Here is a 24,103-nt window from a genome sequence, read left to right as displayed (position 1 = left end):
GGCAGGAAACCGATGGCTGCAGGCTCGAACGGGGACCCCTCAGAGAAGCCACCCCTCAGAGACAAGGCAAGGAGGACTGAAGAGTACCCAGGGCTCACCACAGGGTAGGGGGTGGGCCTAAGGAAGTGTGGCCAAGCTGCGCTGTAGGAGGGGACAATGGGGGGACAAGAGCTGAGGCCTGTGGCTGGAGGAAACAGCAGCGTCATCCTGTGTCCCAACAGGGAAGTGAGTGGGGAGTAGAGACCCCTACCCTTTCTCCTCCTGCTTCTAACCTCGGGCCACAGTATCCTCTTGGCTGAATCCAAGCAGAAGCTAGAGAGCAAGAGAGCTCCCTGGCACAGTCCTTAGAGGTCAGGATCCTGGGCACAGACAGGGTGGGAAAGGGCAGACTTGGATCTGGAGGGGGATACATGGCGGCCATTCACTGTGCGTGTGATAAACATTGGCTGAGCACTTGCTCCATGTCAGAGTTTGCACACTGGAGACAAAAATGTGATGCGAACGTTGGCAGAGCAAGGGCTCTGTCTGCCCTGAAGGCAGCTCGAACATCCCTCGCCTGGTTCTGGAAAGAGCCCCCCCCCCCACCCCACCCCGCCACCACGACACACACACACACACACCCTTCCCTCTGCCAGAGGGCCTCCCTTCACTATCTGATTTGGGGGCAGCAAGTAGATAAATCAGTCTGATTTACAAATTACATTGACAAATGGAAATGAGGGCGAACTGTTGAAGGAGGGGGAGGGGCTCAGGAAGGCAGGGTGTGTAGGGGCTTGGAGTCGGGGGAGGGTGTGGGGGGGCACTGGGTGATGGGAACTGGTGGCCTGAGTCATGAATCAGCCCACAAGAAGGTGACCCTGGAGTTGTGGTTCAGGCTCCAGAGTTTGAAGGGTTCTAATCCCACTCCATCAGTCTTTTGATCTTGGGCCTTGGTTCGGTTTCATCACCGCCGAAAATGGGTGAAGGGGTGGATATATAGGGCGTAGGAATTTGGGGAGGATTAAAGGAGAATCTGCAAAAGGTCTAGCCCGGTGTCTCTGGGGACACCAAGAACACTATTATTATAATTAGAAACAAGGGCTACCATCGCTCCTCCCCACCACTCCCCGCCCCCACCCGAGCACTATTCCATTTCTCTCTGGCAAGCGATCGCCACCCCCTCTCCAGCTCCATTTAGTTCTGAATGTTTTAGGTCATTCTATGCCTGGCGTTCTGCCAAGGCTCTGACAAAGACAGGAGTTTCTGCTCATTCATCCTAATGCAAGTTTCTGCGTTTAGGACAATAGGGGGAAAAAAATGCATGAAAGGGCTCGCTGCCTGTGGAGGGGAAATCTGCTTAGAATTGAAAATCTGAGTTCTTCCTTGGCCCAGCTCTCTCCTCCCAGCGCTTTGGCAAAGGCTGGCTGGGAGAGGAAGAGGAGGGGGAGGAAGGAGGGGTGCGGGGGAAGACCCAGCCTAGGACCACCGAAGGGCGGGCTGGGGCTGGGGGGCAGGGGCGAGGCCCCGGCTCGCTCGGGTGAATGGGTTTCGGGTGGCTGAGGAAGCCTGCCAAAAAGGCAGAGGGAAAAGGCTAGGCCCCGGGTGGCGCTGCCGCGGCACAGTTTCCATGGCAACACCAGTTGCGGCTGGGGCCAGGCTCCTGGCCGCCTCCACTCAGCTCGCAGAGGAGGACGCATCTGACAGGTCGCCTTGGCCCCGTGCGTCACCAGCCGGTGCCACCCTGTTCTAGGCACCAGTGCTGCCGCTCCCTGGGGGAGATGGGGTCCAGGAAGTTGCCCTACAAGCCTCTGGATAATGCCCAGGCTTTATTCAGGCTGGGATGGAGACACGGCACGCCATGGAGCCAGACAGGCGGAGCTGGGGATGGGGCCACGGACACGGACAAACCAGGCCCTCCCCAGCTCCCTCCCCGCCCCTCCCCCAGCACCCCGGAGGCCGGTGGGCCTTCAGGAGACAGGGCCAGGCCAGACGTGTTTGTTAAAGATGCCTCTGGAGGGCCCTGGAGGATGGATGAGGTTGGTGGAGGTGAGAGGTTTGGTTAGGGTTGGATGGATGAGAGGTTAAGGGGAGGTTACAGGGAAATCCAGCAGAGGGACAATGGCCTGACCTAGGGCACCAGCAGGAGCCGGGGGAGATGAGAGCTCTTTAAGAAGTGACTGTATCTGGTGCTTGGATGCAAAGGGTGATGAACTGGAGGAGCCCAGCACATCTCCCAGAGCGGCAGGTAGGTGGGGCTGTCTCCATGTCTCCAACATGGAGAATAGGGAGAGGAACCCTTTCAGAAGAGAACTCCTTCATACCATTCTTATCTAGCTTCTCCCTCGGCCTCTGAGCCCACCAAAAACTAGATCACAGCACAGTTGTTTACATTTGACAAAAGGGGAAGAGATAAGAAAGTGGGGGAAACAGAATATACAAGGGCGCTCCACTCTGATTGTTTCCGACCAGGGTTCCTGGCTTCCTTAACCAGTAGAAATTGACCACAGAGGCCAGACGTGAAATTTACACAAGGTTTTATTGGGGCTCTTGCCTCAGCAGAGGGAGCAAGAACAAACAGGTTCCCTTGCTTTCTTGCTCCTGGAGAGGGGGGAAAGCTGGTTCCCTTTTTGGGGTGAGGGTAGGGATGTGTCCAGGGGTCAGGCCTGAGGGGTGGCTTAGGTTATTTGCCCACCGCTTAGGTGGTATCATATGCAGGGGGCATGCACATGTGCAGTATAAACTGCTTTTGCTCCTGACTCCCTTGTTTTTGCTCCAGGTTCCTCAAACCTGGCAGATGGTTTTCTTGGTCTCTTTGTATCTTTTGTCCAGAGTTTGTCTGGGACTGCCCAAGCAGATAGTTATTTTCAGTCCCATATGGTTTCTTTGTATTTTGTTGCTGGAGGAGAGGTGTGTCCAGGTGCAAGCATTGCAGCTCTGCAGCAAAGCGACCCATGTCCCAGCCTGTCTCAAAAGACACACTGTCCCCTGGATGCGTGCAACCTGAAGGAGCCGGTGCTCAGACCAAGCGGTGCTGGCCCCTCAAATGCAGATGGGTATCTGGTGGAATTTTGTCACCACTTTGTCACCAAACAAGTGCAGTCTTTCTGTTTTGTCTTGCTTTGGTCATCTTGGTATCCAAATCATTTGTTACGGTTCTATTTTATTTTTACTCCCTGCGGAATTCCTTTCACAAAGCTTGTGTCAGGGTGGAACCCTGTTTCCTGTGCCCTGAGACAGGTCTACCTGTGAGAGTATCTGTTTGCAGCCCCCTCCCTTGTTCTAAGTAAGTGGATGGGGCAAGTGGGCATTGAACACGGAGGACCTGGCTGTGCTGACCTTGGGCTCTACAGGAGGAATCTCTGCCACTTTCCTTTATGCAACAGACCCCTGTGTCTAAAGGGCTCAGTGGATACAGAACTTCCCAGGGACACAGCTACCTATGTCGTTTTTATGGGGACCCAGCTAGCCAAGGGTGCACTTCATTGGCTCCCTCCCACCTACTCTTGTCTTTCTACTCATAACTCCTGGGTTCTTGGTGAGAAAATGGTGGCGGATAAGGGGGAGTTTGGGTTATCCAGGGCAGCTCTGTGTTCCCAGCTCTCAGACCTCCCCGATCACCTTCTCTAATATCCTACCTCCCTCTAACTCTACTCCCAAGACCTAGTTTCTGCTTTTGCTGTATTCTCACCACCTTCTGTAATTATTTTGTTGTTAACGTGATTATTATCAAAGGTTTATGGTGTGAGTGTACGGTCCTTGAAGCAGGGACTTTGTCAGTATGGTTCACCACTAAAGTTTCAATCCCTTAGAATGGTTTCTGGCCATCAGAAAGTGCTCAGTTTTTGTGAAGGAAGAATTACTAAGTGAATGAGTGGACAGACAAACCCAAGAGAACTGGCCAGTTTTTCTTCAATGCATTCCTCCTCTGATGGGGTTCAGGAGGCCCTTGGGTGATTTTTTTCCCATGTTCATCTCTCTGTTTCCAAGGAGGGCTGGACTCCAGATATTCCTGTGTATTTGGCAAGGGTATTATTTATCATCCAACACACATTTGTTGTGTGCCCGTGGGTGCCAGGCCCACCGTGAAATGCAGCAAGTTCAGCAACGGAGCAAGACAAACAGGGTTCCCGCTCTCGTGAAGCTGATACGTTAGTGTGGCAGCCAGACAATAACACGAATGAGTGACTAAATACATTGTAAGTGACACAGATAAAATGAAAAAAGCCCTGTAATGGAGGATCTAATAAAAGCAGGGTAGTCACAGAAGATCTTTCTGAGAAGGTAATGCTCTAGCTGAGACCTGAAGGTTTGGAAGGAGCCAGGCCTGTGAAGAGATAACGGAGTGATGATGTTCCAGGGCGCGAGGCCAGCAAGTGCAAAGGCCCTGAGGCGGGAAGAGATTTGGTGTGCTCCAGAAGGCCGGTGGTCAGGGAAATGGGGCAGAACCTGGTGTTGAAGGGCCTTATAGCCTATGGTGAGAAGTTTGGTTTTTTAACTGAGGTATATTGGCAACCAGACTTCCTTAGTGGCTCAGTGGTAAAGACTGTTGTTGTTTAGTCGCTAAGTTGGGTCCAACTCTTTTGCAACCCCATGGACTGTAGCCCGCCAGGCTTCTCTCTCCATGGGGTTTCCCAGGCCAGAATACTGGGGTGGGTTGCTGTTTCCTTCTCCAGGGGATCTTCCCAATCCAGGGATCAAACCCACTTCTCTCGCACTGACAGGTGGATTCTTATGCAGGAGAAGCAGGTTTTATTCTAGGGTCAGAAAGATTCCGTGGAGAAGGAAATAGCAGCCCACTCCAGTATTCTTGCCTGGGAAATCTCATGGACAAAGGAGGCTGGCGGGCTGCGGTCCATGGGGTTGCGAAAGAGTTGGACACCACTTAGTGACAACACAACAACACACTGACAACCACTGTCAGGTTTTTCCAGGTGAACGATGGGTTCTGACTCACGCTTTGGCTTCTGGATAGAGAGTGAATTGGGGGTGGGGTGGAAAGCAGGATCTGGAAGTGGAGAGAGGAAGTGAGTGGCAACTTCGGTTAGGGTGCTGGCCACAAGCAAAGTGGGTGGAAAAGAGACCAGGCAGGGTTTGGGGGTGGGGGTGGGAACTGAGGGGACCTGTCAGGGTGGAGACGGGGAGGGAATGAGATGCGTCTCCACGATGCCCAGCTCTCTGGCCTGAGGAATCCAATCAATCTGGTGAGCAACACAGGGCTCAGCTGCTGTCAGAGAAAGACATGGTGTCCCTCCAGAGTCTACTAGGGCTGGGCAGGAAAAGATTCCACTTCTGCTACATAAAGAGCCCCCCGTGTGCATGGCACGACGTGGGGGTCACGAGCAGAGTTGTTAAGTGCTGGTGTTATCCACCGTGCTGCATGGCTTTGAATCATCTAATTCTTTCCCCAGTTCTGGCGTTTGAAAGCATGCCTGGACCCAGTGGTTTGGAGATAGAGTGCTCTACCTCTCAAGGGCCTTTCTGCTGAAGGGGAGCAGCTTCAGGCTCCAGAGGGCAGAACCAGATGGTGGGAGGCACAAGGATGTGGATTCTAGCTCAACAGAGCAAGGAAGAGATGGCTGATAACCAGAGAGCTTTCACAGGGATGAGCCTCCCATCTCTGGGTGTATTCAAGCAGAGCCTGTCAACCCAGGAGCCCAGTCAACAAGGAGACTGGGTTCCTGTGGTTGTGAACACCCCTTTCCTCTAGCCCGCCACCCCCCGCCCTGCAACCCACATTTCAGGAGTTCAGCAGCTGCCGCCTCCCATGGTGGGCACAAAAACCCCTCTGCCGGTTAGCTAAGACTAAGCAGCTAAGTCACAGCTAAGCCTGCCCTGCTTGCTCTGGGTTTAACAATCTCTGCTTTCTCCCTGCCTGTCGTGGCCAGGGGAAGAGCAATCCCCAGCGTGGGTGGAGCGGTGGGGCCCGGCTGATGCCTTGCAGGCCTGTCCGAGGCCTCTCCGCTTTTCAGGAAAGGGTGTCCTCCGTCTGCAGGGCTACTGCAGCCGGGCGTGCTCGCCAGACTCCTGCGGGGGCATTCCAGGGGCCTCGTGGATATGAGGAGGGGGCTCTCCTGCCCTAAGGGATGGGGGGCAACCTCAGCTCCCCGACCTCTCCCATCAGCACCCCTAGATGGACAGAACTCTACCCCGCGAGTCCTGGGGGCCTGGGACCTGCACAGGCGGAGAGACTACAGGCCGTCTGGTCCCAGCTGCGGCGGAGGGTGGGTTAACACTTCCAGCAGGCTCTGAACTCTGCCAGGCGTGACTGCTTGGCTCCAGGGCCAGTCTCAGCTGCTGCAGTGAATCCCTTTGAGCTTCCAGATGGAAGAGAGTTGGCACGTAGTGCCCCACTCCGGGGAGGGCCATGGTGTCCTGCTTGTAGGGGGACCAGGATCCTTGGTGTGAAGGAGCTGTCCTTCAGGGATAGGACTGCAAACTCCTCTTCTGTCAAAGCGCTGATGATGGTAATGAAAGGAATAATGCCAGGCAGGAGGGAGGGTATGAGTGGCCCTGCTGGAGGAGCTGCCATGGGGAGGGGAGGGGGTCACCTAGCTGGGGTGGGCTTCCCCTTCCCTTGGCTGTGGCCCCACACTTGGGGGCCAGTGTGGAAACAGCAGATGAGCATTCCTGACTTCTCAGATTGGAGGCCCAGTTGAGAGCAGACGGGTTGTAGGTGGGTGGGTGGGGGTGCTGGCTGGGGCCGCCCTGCAGGGTGGGGTGGCAGTGGGGCCTCCAGGTTGTCCTGGCCAGCTGACCCTGTTATTTTTAGCTCTGGAATGCTCCTCCCAAGCCCCCTTCTGTTCTGTTTATCTTGCTTTTGTGTCTGTGTTCCTCTCCAGGAAACCAGTGTAGCAGGAGTGGGATAAAGGGAGGGAAGCGGGGAGGAGATTGGGGAGGGGGGCTGATGGAATGGGAGAGTTTGGTGAGGGCCTGGGCTGGAGGAAGAGGTGGGTGCAGCTCCAGCCCGCCCCTTCCCCTCGCCCAGGGGCGACATCTTTCTCTTTTTCTGCATTTCTTGGGGTCGGGGCCCCCAGGAAGCCTTCCTCCTCCTCCACCACCCCGATACACACACTTATCGTCAGCCTAGGCCTTGGGCAGTCCCGTCCTCTCAGCCGTCTCCTTGGGACCTTGGGTGAGGTCAGACCTAGATGAGGGGTGGGAAGGGACAGCCCCCAACCCCTGGCCCTGGGTCAGGACACTCTGGGATCCCCTGAAGGAACTCCTCTGTGAAAATGGCGTGGGCAGGGGCACTGGGTGAACTCGGCTCTCAGTCCTTGTAAAATGGGAACGACAGCCACTCCTCTCTGTGAGGGGACTGTCGGGGGCTGCAGGAGATGGATATGAAGCCATCCTGACACCAAGGGGAAGCTGCGAGTCTGTGCTTAGGGGGTCAGTCGCATCCCATGGGGGGCCTCCCGGGGAGGCGGTTCAGCAGTGCTTGGAGGAAGCCACCTGCCTCCCCACAGCCTCCCTTAGTCGCTGCTTGGCTGATGAAGCTCTGGTTACAGGCGTGTGTCACTCACCCACCTGCTCCTCTCCCTCCCCCGCCTCACGGGTGCTGGTGTGCACCCTGCTGGGGACAGGGAACACCTGCATGGGCTGCCAGAGGCGGGGGCTTCCAGAAGATAGCCACCTCCTGCCAGCAGAGGGGAGGGGGCGGTGTGGGAAGGGGAGGGGGGTTTAATCCTGAAGTTTCCACGATGATTTTTCCTGAGTCAGGTGGGTGCACTGTCTCTTCCTGTCTTTTCCTTTAAGCCGCCTTCTAGGGACAGGCCATCAGCCCTCAGAGAGGGCCTGGCGACACCTGGAACCGGAACTCCAGGGAAGAGGCCCCCACGATGACGGTCAGCAGTGAGCCTTGGTCCTCCTGGGGGTGCTGAAGGAGCAGCAGAGGCATTCTGGCCATTAGCTGCGGTCAGAGGGTCAGTTGATAAATGGCTGTGCAGCCTTGGAAACTGTGCTCAAAGCGAGGTGGGCTTGCCCAGAGCAGTCCTGGGTGCAGGCGAGGGAGAGGGAACCATCTGTGGCGCCCACTGTCCCCGGGGCGGGCAGGGGGCCTGACACCACCTAGAGACGGAGGAGAGGCAGCAGCTGCTGTCCCCGGAAAGGCACTGACCTTTAGAACAGGAGACAGAAATAGCTGGGGAGAGGAGAAGAGAACCATGCGGGGAGGTGTCCAGGCTGGGCAGGGGCAGGCCCAGACACAAGAAAGGGAAGAAAGCGCTGCTCCAGACACTCACTGTGCTGGCATTTCACGCACTTTCACTTATTCCCGCCCGCCCCCCTCTCCAGCCTGCGGGTACTGGCATCACCATTTCGCAGATGAGAAGACTGAGCCTCAGAGGGGGTGTGGCCAGGCTGGTAATCGGCAGAACTGGGACTGAACCAATCCCAGCTGGCCTGGCAGTCCACTCCTCTACAATGCCTCCGGGCCCCCTCCCGTTCCTAATTACCCCACCTCGCTGGGGTGTTGTGGGGTGGGGATATTTAGCTGAACTGGCACTTGCCGCTGGTCTGACATGAGGGAAGAGGAAATCCTGTCATTGAGGCCTGCTGCTAAGTCATTTCGGTCATGTCCGACTCTTTGCGACCCCATGGACTGTAGTCCACCAGGCTCCTCTGTCCATGGGATTCTCCAGGCAAGAGTACTGGAGAGGGTTGCCACGCCGTCCTCCAGGGGCCCTTCCCGACCCAGGGATTGAAGCTGCATGTCTTTACGCCTCCTGCATTAGCAGGCGGGTTCTTTACCACTCTTGCCACCTGGGAAGCCCCAGTAGGGCCTGGAGTCCTTGAAAAGTGAACCGCAACTACTGTTGTTTCTTAGGTGACCCAGAGCCCCTGCATTTTGGGGCCTGTGAGCCCCAAAATCGCCTGTGAGCGATTTTCCTTCCCTTCCTTCCTCACAGAGAGAGGGATGGTCACTAGCTTCCCACCCACTTCCCCTCAATTGCGCTGGGCCGAGTCTCGGGAGACCCCTCCCCTTCGACAGTGGCAAGGATGAGCTTGTTGAAAGGCCCTTGCTCAAGCCACAGGGGGCCGGAAAGGAAGGTGAGAAGAGCAGACTCAAAAATAATGCCGGCTGGCTGGCTGGTGCCCCCCTCTCCCTCCCCACGGACAGCTCCCCAGCCTGGGCAGCTCCCAGCTGTTTCTGCTTATCTGAAGCCAGGGAGGCTGGTTGCCTGGATACCAGAGCTCCTGATTAGCAGTTAGGTCCTTCTGGGGCAGGCGGAGCTGCGCATTCACAGCCAGCTGGGCGTGGTATCCCCAGGCTTGGCTGAACCAGCTCTTGGAAAGGTGGTGAAGGAGGATTCAGGCAGGCGGCAGGGATTGGGGTGGGGGGCGCACTGAGGAAAAGACCCCCTTTGCCAGGAGTTGGCTCAAAGTGATGCTTTACACTCAGAGAATCTGGGCCTTGCCACTTGCTGGCTGTTTGACATTGGTCCTGTGAACCTCTCTGAGCCTGTTTCTCTGCTTCAAAGAGTGGTTTAAAGAGTAAATATGATGATTAGCTGAGTGCTCAGAGCACGGTGACCTTAACCCTTTGCCCCCACCTGCTACAGTCGGGCCCCTGTGGACCCTGTTGTCCATGTCCTCCAGGGAAGCTGTGTGCGGTCCTCCCCGGGGCACCTAGAGCAGCCTGGGGACTGCAGGCTGTGGAGCCAGGCAGGCGCTGGTCCAGCCCTGCCTCCTCATTTTGGTGCCCTCCCCACTCCTATGTGTAGCTGGGGGCTGGGAGACAGTCCCGGGGTAGAGTAGAGAAGACTGGACCAGAGGGCTCTTCTGAAACCCACGCAGAGCAGGCCGTGGGTCTGGATGAAAATCAGCAAATGGCTAAAAGGCCCTGGTGATCCTTGAGGTGTGTGTGGTCATCACAGATGCTCTTCTTGACCCTCCTGCCTTAAGAAAAGGGCAGAAAAGGAACGGGGTGGCGGGGGTGAGGAGGGGCACCATTTCCCTGGGGCCTGGCTCTCTCTCTCTCTCTCTCTGAATGGAGCAGGAGATGAGGCTGTGTCAGTAGCACAGGGAGTGGAGCCCATGAATAATGCAGAGAGTAGCTTGGGGCCACTAGAAAATGGTCACCAGCCCATCAAAGCAGAAAGTGGGCCTCGAATACAGAGTGGAGGGGAGCCTGGGGGCTGGAGTGGGAAGGGAGGGCTTGGCGCTGCCCTTGGGGCTCTGGGCTGAGACTCGCTGTCCCTGCATTGGTCCTGGGGTTGCATGGATCTCCCCATGGCACCTAGAGCAGCTTGGGGACTGCAGACCGGGCCTGACTGCTGGCCTGGCCTTGCAGCTGGTTAGGGCAGGAGGCAGTGCCTAGCCATCAGTACTCTTCTAAGCAGGGCAGTTCAGTTCAGTCTCTCAGTCATGTCTGACTCTTTGCGATGCCATGGACTGCAGCATGCCAGGCTTCCCTGTCCATCTCCAACTCCTGGAGTTTACTTAAACTCATGTCTATCGCGTTGGTGATGCCATCCAACCATCTCATCCTTTGTCGTCCCCTTCTCCTCCTGCTGTCAGTCTTTCCCAGCATCAGGGTCTTTTCCAATGAGTCGGTTTTTCGCATCAGGGGGCCAAAGTATTGGCGTTTCAGCTTCGGCATCAGTCCTTCCATTGAATATTCAGGATTGATTTCCTTTAGGATGGACTGGCTGGATCTCCTTGCAGTCCAAGGGACTCTCAAGAGTCTTCTCCAACAGTTCAAAAGCATCAATTCTTTGGCACTCACCTTTCTTTATAGTCCAACTCTCACATCCATACATGACTACTGGAAAACCAAAGCTTTGACTAGATGGACCTTTGTTGTAGACTTAGAGATAAACTCGCTCAGGCAAATTTCCAGAAGCTTGGGAACTGGGGAAACTAAGAGAGGGATGATGCTTAAGAGTCAAGGGAAGACAGTGAACCCCATCATGAGGGGTTTGGGTGGAGGAGACCCCCCAGCTCTCCTCTAGCTTGCCCTAGGCGGCCTCAGAGTTGCACATTTGGAATTTTTTTTTTTTCCCCTGAGTTTAGAGGAAATCTATGGAGGATTTGAATAGAACAGAGACAAGATCAGGTGTGACTGAGCAAATCCACTCGGGCTGCTAGTGGAGACTGCAGGGTGGCCAGAAAACCTGGAGATGTGGATAACGGGATGGTGTCCTGCAAGATCAACAAACCGTTTATTCTGTACTCACTTTTGCCTCCAGCCTTGCTGGTCACACTGTGATCTGGGAGAGCGGGAACGTGGCGGGGAGTGAAGGGACTGTCAGAGGCGTCCAGGGCCAGAGGCTGGTGTGGCCGAGGGCTGGGCGGGGTTTGGGGATTGAAATGACCACATTGAAGTGACTGGCTTAGTTTGCCTGGTGGGGAGAGAGGCCTCAAAGGAGGCTGCTTGGCTTCTGGCCTGGGCAACTGGGTGCTGGGGGTTGGAGATGGGAGCCTAGTATGCAGAAGAGAAGCCCCGAGAGGCTCAGGGAGCTGGGAGGTGATAGCTGGAAATCAGGTCAGGAGTTGGAGACGGGGCCTTGCTGCTGCAATGGGCCCTCTGAGTGGTAGACCAGCAGCCCTGCTCCTGCACACCCCCACCCCACCCCCCAGCCCACAGGAAGACAGGGGCCAGGTGAGGCTCCGTTAAAGTCCTTCTGGCTGGGGCCTGGGGCTCTGGGTAATTGCTCAAAGCCCAGGGCACTCCGAGGCTCGCCTTCCCTCTGCTAGCCGTCGGGCCCTGGAGCAGCCCCATGAGGCTCTTCCCCATGGGCGACACCCCAGGAGAAAGCCTTCCTCCCTCACACCTCCTTCTCTGCCAGCAAAGTGCCCCGAGGGGCTCTGGTGCCCTGGCAAACACCTGGCAAGGGGTGCCCTGGGGTGTTGCCCTGCAGTGGTAGAGGTTGAGTGCAAGCCTCCCCCTCCAGGGGTGAGTGTTTATGCTCTCAGTTGCCTCCCAGCACTCCTTCTCTAAGGGCTCCTGGGCCTTCTCGCCCCGTCTGCCCACACACAGCTGCTCTGGGAAGGGGTTTCCCGTCAGTCCCCATTGGTGTGCAAGCAATCCAATCACGGGACCAGCAACAGCCTCCAGGGAGGGACAGCCCTTGAGTCGCCCGAGCAAGGGAAGAATGGAACAAGATCAGCGAAAATTGGAGGGATGGGATCTTAATCAGGCTGTTTGGGGATGCCCAGAAGGCCAGGAAAGGCCGCAGAAGAGCAGGGTGCTGGAGGGGAAGAAGCTCTGGGGCTGGCAGGAGACGGAGGGTCCCAGCAAGCTGGTGAAGACAGGTGGGTGTCAAGTCAAGTGGGAAACAGGGAAAACAGATCAAGGTGTGCTGGCAAGGTCTGGGAAATACGGTATTGTTTCTTCCCGTGTGCTTCATTCATGTCTACATCCCTGCTGTGTTCCAAGGAACGTTCCAAAGATGCAGAGATGGGACACAGTCCCAGTCCTGGAGCAGCTCCCCAGCTGTGAGGGGCAAAGACTGGGCAAGGCCCTGGGAGTCAGGGCCCAGATGAGGCTAGAAGGCTGGCGGGGCGGGGGTAGTGTGTCCTGGAGATGGTGTGTGTGTGTGCGCGCGCACTCAGTAGCTCCATTGTGTCTGACTTTTTGCGACCTCATGGACTGTAGTCTGCCAGGCTGCTCTGCCCATGGAATTTTCCAGGCAAGAAGACTAGAGTGGGGTGCCATTTCCTACTCCAGGGCATCTTCCCAACCCAGGGATTGAACACGAATCTCGTATGTCCTGCATTGAAGGCATATTCTTTACAATGAGTTCCACCTGGGAAGCCCCTTGGAGATGGTGGACCTGACTTAATCTACCTGGAAGGATAAGTAGCAGACGTCTGGGGAGAGGAGCAGTGGTATGAAGGCTGAGAGGCAGGGAAGAGTTTGGTGCTTCTCAAGAGCCACAGTTAGGTCGCAGCACGGCTTAAGAACAATTTATGTTCGTGTGTGTGTGTGTGTGTGTGTGTACACGGGTATATGCGTGTGCACCTACATGCACAGGACCTTGAGAGTTGAGTTGGGGGCACAGTAGGTTAGAGCCACCTCGCCAAAGGTCCTGTGTTCTCCCCTGGAAATTTCTGGATCTTGACTTGAAGGTGGAACATATTTAGATGACATGGAATGACGTGGTAAGATCTGTGTCTCGAGGACAGACTGGAGCTGGAAGCGGCTGGCTTGGGAGCGGCCGCAGAGACCCCTGCTCAAGAGGACCAAGGCCTGACATGACACTTCACACTTATGGCCTTGTCTGTGCCAGGCGTTGCTCTTCTCTGCAAAGAGGAATTCACTTGATCATCGCGACAGTCCTATGAAGCAGGTTCTGTCATCCTCACTTTACAGGCCAGGCAAGTGAGGCCCAGGGGGTGAAGTGACATTCTCAGGTTACCACATGGAAACAGGGGAGCCAGGACTTAGTCTGGTCCCAGAGTCGGTGCTGGGCGGAATGGGCCCGGCTGTCAGGATGGTGAGCTAGGACGGACTGAAAGGATGTCAAGAAAGAAGAACCAGGCTGACTGGAAAGCTTTAGAGGGTTGTGGGAGCACTGGAGAGAGAAATAAAGATGAGGGTGAGGGAGTCACATAAGAGTCCCCCGCCCAAAAGTCATACGTACCCGGAACCTGGAAATGTGACCTTATTTAGAAATAGGGTCTTTGCAGATATAGTGAAGTTAAAACGAGGTCATACTAGAACAGTGTGGGCCCTAGTTCCAAAGACTAGTATCCTTATAAGAAGGAAATATGGGCCCAGGTACAGAGAGACCTGCAGGGAAAGCCATGTGATGATGGAAGGAGAAACTGGTGTAATCAGTCTACAAGGATTGCCGGCAACCATCAGAAGCTGAAGAAACAAGCTGCTTGCCTCGAAAAACCTTCAGAGCACTGCCCTGCTAACACCTTGATTTCGGACGTCTAGCCCCCAAAACCGTGAGAGGATAAACGTCTGTTGCTCTAAGTCATCTAGTTTGTGGTAATTTATCATGGAAGCCTTAGGAAACAAATAATCTCTCCCACTTCAAAGGAACCGAGAGGAGGATGCTAATGTATCTAACATGGGCCGGTAACACTCAGCACAGAAGGAAAAGCCAGGCATGACCCTCTAGGTGAGCCTTAAAAGAAGAATGTTGCACCGGTCTGGAAACGAGATTCTGACCGTGTAACCGTGACAGATTCTGATGAGAAGGAGAAGGGGAGGAGCCTAAGAGACGAGGTGCATCATCGCAGAGCTGGCGGATGAGCTCAGACTGAGAAGGACACGTTCAAAGCTGGAGGAAGGGCACAGAACCAAGGACAAGAATAAAGGCGCGTCTGAGCTGGCAAGAATAGAACCCGTCCCGCTGCACCCCGCCTGGGGCTGAGGCTTGCAGAAAGGGCCAAGGGCAAGACAGCGTTTCAGAAGATTGGAGAGGGGAGAGGGAAAGAAGGGAGCTTTAAAAGTTTGGCTAGAATCAGGAAAACCTGCTTGGGGTGAGGGCTAGTTTAGCTTTCATGGATGAGAGATACACCCAGATGCTATTTGTGGTTGATCTTCTCTGTAAGGAGAAAAGAATAAGAAGCATGGCTTTTTTTTTTTTTTAAATGAAAAGAATAGCACAAATATTAGCGAGAGAAAATTGGAACCCAGGACTCAGGAGAGGACATAGCTGTAAGAAGATGAGATCCCCATCACAGGAGGCATTCAAGCAGAGGGTAGAGGAACTTCTCATCATGGGTGTGGTAGAGGTGATTTCTCTGAGACTTTATAGAGTGGACACAATCCATTGCTGGGCCTTCTGACCCTTGGTCCCCCTCCCACTCGCACACCACAGTGAAGGAAAGCTTGATAGTATCCTAGAGGCGCTCTTGCTTGCTTGGCTTTGGTGAGGAGGTGGTATAGAATGACAGCATCGCTTTCAGAGCCTTGGCTCAAACGGGGTACTTCTGGGCAAATCGGAACCTTACGATACGATGGCTTCATGACCTTAAAAGTACAACTCGAATATTCAGTTTGTTTTTTTTTTTAAACCGCCAAGCACTGAATGCAACCCCTGTCACGAAAAATCCTGATCCTCCTGCATTCTGTGCCCCTGCCCAGCCCCGACCCTCTGTGCCTCCCAGTCTGTTCTTGGTGGCCTTAGGCCTCACCGAGAAGCACAGAGGAGCAAGGCGAGGGCCTCTCTGCTGGGTGGTGGGGACAGCCAGACCCTATTTTCCTCCACCTCTGCCTTTCCCCTTTGTTTTCCTCCTGTCCCCTTCTCTGCCTTTAAGGCTGGCAGGATTAGCTGACAGGGATGAGCCCGGGCCCCTGTCGTCCGTCTGTCCATCCAGTGAGGGGATGGTGGGGACACTCACGTGATCCGTCAGACTCCCGCCCCCCGACCCCCCACTATCAAGGATTTACGAGGTGCCTCGAGGTCCACTCCCCGTGTGGTGACTGCAGGTGGGAGGGAAGGAGACAGAGACGGGGTCGCCCTTGGCTGGAGGACAAGACTCCGCAAGACATTTTCTTTGACCTTGAGAAGTCCTTCCACCAGCCCTGCCTCTCTGGAGACCTAGACGGGGGTGCCTGGAACTTACCCTGTTGGTGGGCTGCTTGCACACATTCTCTAGCTCAGTTGAGCCCAATTCCCGGTCTGGGAGACAGGGTGAGTGCAGGGCCCAGGGCCGCTGTGGGTATCAAGGCTGCAGTCACCTTGATACCCGCAGATGTCAGAGTCTCGCTCGGCCCGCCCTGCCCTGGGCTGACTGCCTTTCTCCCCTGCTCTGCCTTTAGATCCCAGCTGCCTCTTTTCAGGCCCAGTGGAGCGCCTTCTCACCTCTCTGGGCCCCAGCGTGTGATGCAAGGGGCCGGGTAGTCATGCAGCCGCCTGCTCCCCTTTCAGGAGAGGAGCCTCCAGTCTCTGGAGTCTTTCAAGTGCCTTTCCCTTTTTTTTTTTTCAAGATCAAACAAATAAACCTGTTGTTTATTCTTTTTATATACAACATCTGATGGCTGCAGAAAAGAAGCGAAAAGGGTGTCTAATAAGAGTCACCACCTAAAAAAGTCACTAGGAGCATTTTGGTGGATATGATGTTTTCTGTCTTCCCCAGACACTGAGAATTCATCAGAGACAAGTCAGGCAGGGCCCCCGAGCTTTAAGAGCGCACATGTCAGTGGGAAAAATGACACGTAACCTATGTAACATCTACTGACGAGCAAGACAGCTCCCTCTCTCCTCTGCTTCCATCTCTCCTGCCATTGATTTCCTCCCCAGAAGCCTTCCTTTGGTTTCACACATCTACTCTGTGGCAGGAAGAGGCTTTTGTGTGTAACATGAGGTGCCGGACACACGTCTGGGGTGGGCTCTGTTCTGGGCGGGGAGAAGGCAGCCAGCACCTTGTCGGAGGCAGGATGATCAGGGCTCCTTGTCTCAAGGCTCCTTGTGCCCCACGCTGCCTGGGATCAACGGCTGCACCGCAGGGCGTGGAAGGAAGGGCTTCTTGTAGATGTGCCCTTGGGCCGAGTCACGGCGACAGCCGAGCCAGGGACCAAGACCCAGTTGACTACCAAGATGCCAGTTGCCAGGGCGGGGAGGGCTCCCGTTGCTCTTTCTTGCCTCCCAAGTGGTGTGAAGGGGAAGGAGGGGTGGTGAGGTGATGAGGAAGGCAGGGAAACTGAGAGGGGAGGGGAGGAGAACCAGCCTCGTTTCTATAGCAACCACACATGTGAGCCAGCTGCTGTCACCATGGAAACAAAGGGGAGCCTGCTCAGAGGCTGAGCGCTCTCAGGGGAAACACAATTTTTGACCAAAAAAAAATACCCTTTGATAAAAATAAAGAAAAAATAATGAAAGCCACCCACTCTGGGATTCGGGGGCCCTGCCGAATGAGGTGACAAAGGAAAAGAGGGGGGCTGGGCCATGGGGGAGGAGGCTGCAGCCTGGCACTTCTGCCAGCTGCAGAGAGTTGCCGAGTCAGTATTTTTGAGCCAAGGGGGGCTTGGAGAGCACCCCACTTGATGGCTGAGGGACGGAGGTCCAGGGAGGGAGGCAGGAGGCTCCCTTCGGGTCCCAGGGCAGGAGGAAGCAGCTCAGGGAAACCCAGGGGCTCTTGGGAGAAGGGAAGGGACACACTGGTTCTAGCTGGTGGCTGACTGTAGCCTGGGGGTTCCTCTTGAGGCAGTGCGTGGAGATGGGGGCAGGGAAGAGAGACAGAAATGGCCAAATTTATGCCCCTTTCCCTAGAGTAGGGGGTATGGCAGGTGTTTTGGCCTCTTTCTTCTCCCTCTACTCCATCCCCTCCCTGGTGGCTCAGTGGTAAAGAATCCACCTGCCAGTGTAGGAGATTTGTTTAAATTCTATCCCTCGGTTGGGAAGATCCACTGGAAAGGAAATGGCAACCCACTCCAGTGTTCTTGCCTGGAGAGTCCCATGGACAGAGGAGCCTGCTGGGCTATGGTCCATGGGGTCACAAAGAGTCGGACACGACTGAGCGACTAACACAGACACACACACACATTGCTGCTAAGCTCAGCTTTCCAGGGTTTTGGCTGTCTCTCAGGGGACCAAGCCCAGATGAGTCCCCACCAGCAGGGCTGGAGAGAACTTGTCAGCCAGAGCCCACAAGGGAGCCTCCTAGTCTAAAGGCAGGAGGGGAGGAAGGGTGGAAACGCCCAGAGAAGGATGAGCTGGCTTCTCCAGGGAAAGCCTCACTCAACCTAAAGCATCAGCATGATGGAGGCAGGGCAGCCAGGCAGCATCACGGGGCGCTCGGTTCTAGACTAGATATTTGGCCAGGAGGAGACGCTCTTGGTAAGGGGTCCCGTCCAGGGGCGATCAGTCAAGACACAGTTATTACAAGAAGGTGAGGGCTTAAAAAACAACAACAAAAAACAATCAATGCTTTAATACAAGGGTTTCTGAACTGCAGGTTCCTTGCAGTACAGCCGGCCCCCGGCCGCAAAGAGACGCAAAGCGGGGGGCTCTGAGTGCCCTCCCAGTTCACCGGGAGCTTCTCTGCTCCTCTTTTTTAATATGTTTTTTTTCTCCTTTCTCTCACATAGCACTTTCCCAAATGTCATCTCATGTGCTGCCCTCTGAGAACACAAGAGAAGCAGATGTGCTCAAACCCATTGTAAAGTAGAGGACACAGCCTCAGAGAGCTAGAATTCAGACCCCCCAGCTCCAGAACCAGACGCCGAAGACCCCGTTTCACAGGAAAGGGACAATGAGACGTAAGTGAAGGTGCCCTCTGACTCAGGCTCTCCCAACCTCTCCCTGAAGAGGACAGAGGTGAGAGAGGACGTGATCCACGGACGGCTCAGGTCAAGGACCCAACAGCCAGAAGTGATCTTGCTGCCTCTTGCCCTGGAGGTCCCTCCCCTCTCTCCTTGGGGGCTTTGTGGGGTCTCGGCCGGGGGGTGGGGGGACCCCCGGGAGGGAGAGGTGAAGACCTAAGAGGTGGCAGGGCCTGGGAGGGTGGGACTCTGCCCTCAGCTTCCAGGAGCGCCTCTTGCCTGCTTGTCAGCTGCCCTGGGCTCTCCCCACCGCCCCACCCCACTCCTCAGCCTCCAAGGCCGAGACCACGTGGGTGAGTTGCCATGGAAACTACGGAGTTCTCTTTGAAAGCCAGGCTGGTGGAATCAGAGCTGGCTGGGGGAAGAGACCCCGGCTGGGAACTGAGGTGGGGCAACCACACCTGTTTGGCCAGTGCCCTCTGGGGCTCAGCCCTTCTCACCAGAAACCGTCTGTTTTTAGGTTTCACCAAGAGCTCTTTCCCCATAGATGACCCGCCTCCCGCGGTCCCATGGCCGCTGCCCTCTTTCCCCACACCCGTCTGAGCCCTGTCCTGATTCCCCAGAAAAGAGGGAGTCGATTATCCTGGTTATACAATACGGGGTGGCAAAAACCCAAGAGAGACAATTTTTGCCATACAAGGGGCGGGAACGGAACCTCAGGGATTATCAGGATTAAAGGATGTGTGTGTGTGTGTGTGTGGGAAGGAAGGGGGCCCGCTGGGACATGATGCTCCAGAGATGGGAACCCGGACCCCTACCCCATCCCCTACCCACCTGGTTCAACAGCAAGAAATCTGGCTTGGTCCAGGAAACCAGAAGGCTCGGAGTCTGACCTGAGATGGAGCCAGGGGCTTGAGCTAGCCTCAGTTAGAGTCCCCCCAAGCCACACCCAGGCCCCCCTGTGCCCTGCACAGGCTTGGTTTACAGACTGTGCTGGGACTGTGCTTGGGTCTTGTTGGCTGTCACTCTGCCCTGCCCCCCACCACTACTCCCAGTGATAGCAGAGGAGTTAAAAATTTTCTTTCTGCACTTTGCTGTGTGACTTGGGGCAAATTGCCTCCTCTGAGGCTGAGCCTCAGCTTCCAACCAAGAGGTAAAAAAAAGAAATGCCTCCTAAGGTTGCTGGGGATTAAAGCAGACAATGCATTCGAAATGCTTAGCATCACACCTGGTGTCAACAAAAATAGAAGTATGATTACTATTATTACCTATCCCTCAACACCCCAAACAAGCCCCATCTCCTCCAGGAAGCCTTTTTTCTTCCAAGGAGAGAAAACTGGCGCTCAGACAGGAGCAGCCACCGGTGCCAAGCACTTCCCGTGTGTGCATTCTCTCCCTGCGTTCTAGCAGCCACCCCAGGATGGAGGTGCCTTTGTTATCCCCATTGCACAGAAGTGGATGGTGGGGTGCAGAAAGTGTCTTGCTCAAGGTTATCTGCTGCTAAGAAGCAGAATCAATATTTCAAGCTCAGCCTGTCTGGTTTTAAAGCCTCATGCTTTTTCTATTACAATGTGCCCCTCCTATATAAAACAACCCCCACCCCTCCCCAGCCCTTTGCTTCCAGTTTGAAGCAGGTTATGATTGCTTCTAAGTTCTTCCTTCTCACCTGGACTCACCAGGGCAGAGAGTAAGGAAGTAAGCAGAACCAGGGAAGGTGAAGATTCAGACACTACCTGCTCCATGGGCTGCACGCAGCCGGGAGCTAGGAGCCAGGTGGGGCATTTGTGAGAAGCAGGTGGCCTGGCATAAGAATCCCGGCAGGGAGAGGGTTCCAGGTGCCCTAGGGGTCGTCTGGATCCCGTGACAGACTCTCCCCAACCCACTCTGATTTTCTGCTCTGCTCTGACCTTGGTTTCTGGACCCCAGTCTCCCAGGCCAGGGCTGGGGAGGGCTTGAGGGATGACCTTGACCTGGCTTTGTCTGCCTGGGGATTCAAAGTGTCTCTTTTAGGTGAAGAGAAGAGAGAGAGGAGGAGGTGGAGGGTAAGCGGGGAGAGAAAGGAGACACAGGAGGGAAGGAGGAGGAGGGAGGAAATGGGGAGGGGAAGGGAAGAGAAGCGAAGCTGCTGGAGGAGCGGGTGGAGGGAAGGACACAGGGGAGGGAGGCAGGCGAGGACGACTGGCTGCCAAGTGTGATTCTGAGCTCTGAGGGAGAAGAAAGGATGAGAAAGCAAGAAATCCGCTTCAAGAGAAGGATGGAAGGGGGAGGGCGATGAGGAAGGGCGAGAAAGTGAACGAGGGAGAGAGAAAGCTGCGGGTGGGGGGGAGGGGAAGGAAATGCACGGATGCGGCCTGGGGTAGGGGAGAGAAAGATGAACAAAGAGGAGATTGAGCAGCTGCCCTGTCTCCCTTCTGCCAAGGGAAGGCTGTGAGTGAATGCACTGGGAGCCAGCCCTGCTTGGTCTCAGTGGCTCCTGCCTGGCACCACATCCTTTCTGGCTCAGCAATTTCTTTGGGGGGTGGTAGGGGGTTGGGAGGCACGGGGACACCGTCCTCCGCCATCCATTCCTTTTCTGGAGCAGCATCTTGTCTGAGGTCCCAAGGAACCTCCCAAGTCTTCATGGCTAGCGCCTGGTCCTCAGAGTTCTCCCGAGGGGCACTGTCCCGGACCACCTTTCCAGAAGCTTCCAAAGAGGCAGAAACCAGTTGCTGAGCAGGTGTGCACGCAGCCAAGGAATTCTCCCTTCCTCTCCCTGCTGAAACGTGACACGGTTCTTCTTCGGAGGCAGTGCCAAGCCGAAGGCTCCACTTTAACAAAAGAACTGAAATGAACTGAGATCTTAGTCGGAACTCAGCAGGTTGTGGGTTTCATCTCATCCAATCTTCACAGCAACCCTAAAGAGGTCCATACTGCTATTGTTTCCATTTTCCAGAAGGGAAAGGACAGCTAAGAGGGGCAAATGTTGATCAACAGGTGTTGATTTGCCCAGCTCACACTGAGGAGGGACCTGGGGGTCTAACTGGTGGAGACAGAGGTCAAGGCCTTCCTGAGATTTAAATCCAGGGCAGGGGCTGAGGCTGCAGGATGTGGGTGCAGGGTTGGCAGCTCTGAGGGGCCATGGGGGAGCTCATGGTCTACGATGGTTCTGGCAGGTCTTGGAAGTCTCCATGCCTCAGTTTCCCCACCTGACATCAGCATTGCGGGAGGAATGTGTTGGGGTGGGGTGGGGGTGGAGGAGCTGGCCTGAAGAGCCAGGGCACAAAGTGAGGCCCTCTGTGAGGGTGGTGTCCACTTGGCAGGGAGGAAGACCTGGCCATGTGGAAGGAAAGCTGTGTAAATAGCATGCCCTTCCCATCAGGATCTCCAGGGAAGTCTGGCTGGGTTGGTAATACAGCCCTGCTTTCATGAGGCTTCCATGAACCTTTCAATAAAGCGCTTTGATCTATGGGCTCACTCACACACACACACACACCTCATACTTATCTTCACAGCCACCTTCCAGGGCACATAAAGTATGCCTGGCTTTATTTTATGAGGCTGGAGGAAGCCAAGGTCACTCAGCCAGCAACAGGGAGAGCAGATGGAGCCTGGATGCAAAGGCAGTGTGATAAAGTTGCTGCCCTCAAGGGTACCCCGTGGACGTCCAGGGCAACAGCGGGTCCTCAGCACCCACTCTGCGCCCAGGCCTCATCCCCTCTCCCACCTCCACAATACCCAGGGGGGTCATTCCTCAGACCCTGCTTATGCTATTATTCCCTTGGCACTGCCCGGCAGCCTCTCTGAGTCCCTCTCCAGCCTGAGTGAGGAGCTTTGCCTGCCCCTCATCGCCCTGCAGGGCCCTGCTAGATTCTTCTGTCACCTTGGGTCAGGGTCCACGTTAGAGTACAGGTTTGGCAAAGGGCTTCCCCTCTGACCCCCCGGCCCCCCTGCCCTGCAAGATGGCAGCTGCCCTTCCCCAGGGACCAGGGATGCAGCCGCTCTTGTAGCCTGTGGTTACCATGGTGACGGCCCTCCGTCGGTTTCCGTGGGGGGCGGTGGTGAGGGCTGATGTCAGGGATGGCGTGTGTGAGCGCCTGCACTGTGTGTCCATTTTCAGCTCCAGGTGAGGGGCGGGGGCCCTCAGGGAGTGGGACCCCTGCCTCCAGGTGGGGGGCTGTCTCTCCCTGAAGCACTGTCTCAATAAGCTCAGCTGCGTCCTGGGGGCAGGGAAGACTGCATGAGAGACTGGAGGACACTGAAGTGAAGAAGGATGCTCCAGAAGGAAAACGGGAGGTTGGGGGGGCAGGTGGAGATGGGTATCCATACAGTTGTCCAAGGCGGAAGGCCTGGGTGGAGGCGGGGCGGGGTAGGCAGGAAGGAGGGAGCCAGGGCGGCAGAAGGGGGACCAAGAAGGATCCAGAGCCTCAGGGGGGCAGACCTGGGGAGGGCTGGGCCCCTTATTTCTGCCATCCACAACCCCCACCTTCCCGGAGTGGGTGGGGTGGGTGGGGGTCTCCTGCTGCGCTTCCCCCCCAGGCCGAGAGAAGGTCCCTCTGCTCCTCCGACATGATCTGTAATTTCCGGCAGACATTTGAGGTCCCTGACATCTGCATAATGTGGGCCAGTCTCTTAGCAACGGGGAACAGCTGTCTGGCATTTCCAAGATTAAACTGTAACTATACACGGTCCTTGCCAGGGGGAGGGGGAGGGAGAGAGGGGATAAACACTGCCTCCTGGCATTTTCAAACTCATTTAGCTTTTATTCATTTCCTGCCTCCAGTAAAGAGGCCAGAGATTCAGGCTGGGCCAGGCTGTTCCACCCCTGTCTCTACCATGGTTGCTGAGGTTGCAGATGGCTCTTCACCCAGATCTTTTGGCTCATGGGAGCGGGGAGAGGGGTCGGGATACAGCACTAGCCTCTTTGGGTTTTATTGTATTTGTTTTATGTAGGTGTGGTGATCCTGGCACACGCAGGGTAAGGTGCTGCCTAGGAAGAAAGGCTGTGTGGTCCATCAGTTGAAGCCCCCAAGGTGGCTCCAGCCTGGTTTCATTTCCTCCAACTCGCTCCATGATCTTGGGCCAAATCCCTTTTACCTGTCTGCACCTCCATCTCCCCGTCTGTAAAAGGACATGATTCTTCTACCATCCCGAGGGCTGCTGTGAAGATAAAACGAACACGCGCTCAGGCAGTGGAGCCCCGATTGATGGTGGTGGTGCCTCTCATCCCCAGTTCCCCCACCTGCTCATCATCCATGTCAGCAACCTCAGGCTCTGCTCTGGGGGACAGAAGTGGACGCAGTCCATTTTCCCCCGGGAGCCACCACCTTGAACTCCTGTTCCCTGGAGCAATGACTAACCCCGAGGGACTGAAGCCGAACTCGGCGGTCCCCATCAACACCATCCCGGGGCCTGGGCAGCTCCTGTGTCCCAGTCCTGCAGCCGGCCCTGCCGGCTCCTGCCATTTGGCCGCAGCTCCTGAACTCGTGAGAGTGTGGTGTTTTGGTTTTGCAGCGAGAAGGAAAAAATTAAAGGCCGGGTGTGGGGACAGGAGAGGAAGAGGGAGGAGGAGGGAGAAACCCTTGAGCGGCCTGGGCCGGCCAGTTCCAGGAATGCGTTCTCGGACATCAGTGCCAAAGCAGTGACCCAGGCGGGGCGGCCAGGCCGGGAGAAGGGAGAGGCCGGCTCCAGGGCGAGAGCTTGCCTCTTCCCCACCCCCCTAACCCTCCCACCCTGGCTGCCTCTGCTGACTCATCGCCGCTCCAGCTGGCAGGAGCCTTTTCTGGGGATGGCTGTTGCTAAGATTCCTCGGACATGACTGATTACTTCTCCTCGAGCCTGGTGAAAACATGTTTGTAGATTGCATGCAAACACACGCACCCGCTCCTGTGGATACCTGCCCACGTGGGTTTTGTGCCCAAGTGTGTGTCTTCTTCACCCAGGTCACCAGACATGCCTCCTGTTGTTCCCCAAGATTCCCTG

At 55.7% G+C, this 24,103-nt stretch overlaps 1 long non-coding RNA gene across 1 annotated transcript in view; it reads left to right on the top strand.

The window, feature by feature from the left end:
- The first annotated feature begins 1,909 nt into the window (after positions 1-1,909).
- The window catches only part of LOC133255013 (uncharacterized), a 34,801-nt gene continuing 12,607 nt past the window's right edge, over positions 1,910-24,103 (top strand). Inside the window, exon 1 of the long non-coding RNA XR_009738833.1 lies at positions 1,910-18,142. This is a non-coding gene — a long non-coding RNA (uncharacterized LOC133255013). The remainder of the gene's footprint in view (positions 18,143-24,103) is intronic.

Source organism: Bos javanicus, chromosome 10 (genome assembly GCF_032452875.1).
Source record: "Bos javanicus breed banteng chromosome 10, ARS-OSU_banteng_1.0, whole genome shotgun sequence".
Taxonomy (NCBI): domain Eukaryota; kingdom Metazoa; phylum Chordata; class Mammalia; order Artiodactyla; family Bovidae; genus Bos; species Bos javanicus.
The sequence above is the reverse complement of the archived record's forward strand: the minus strand, read 5'-3'. Positions and strand labels throughout refer to the sequence as shown.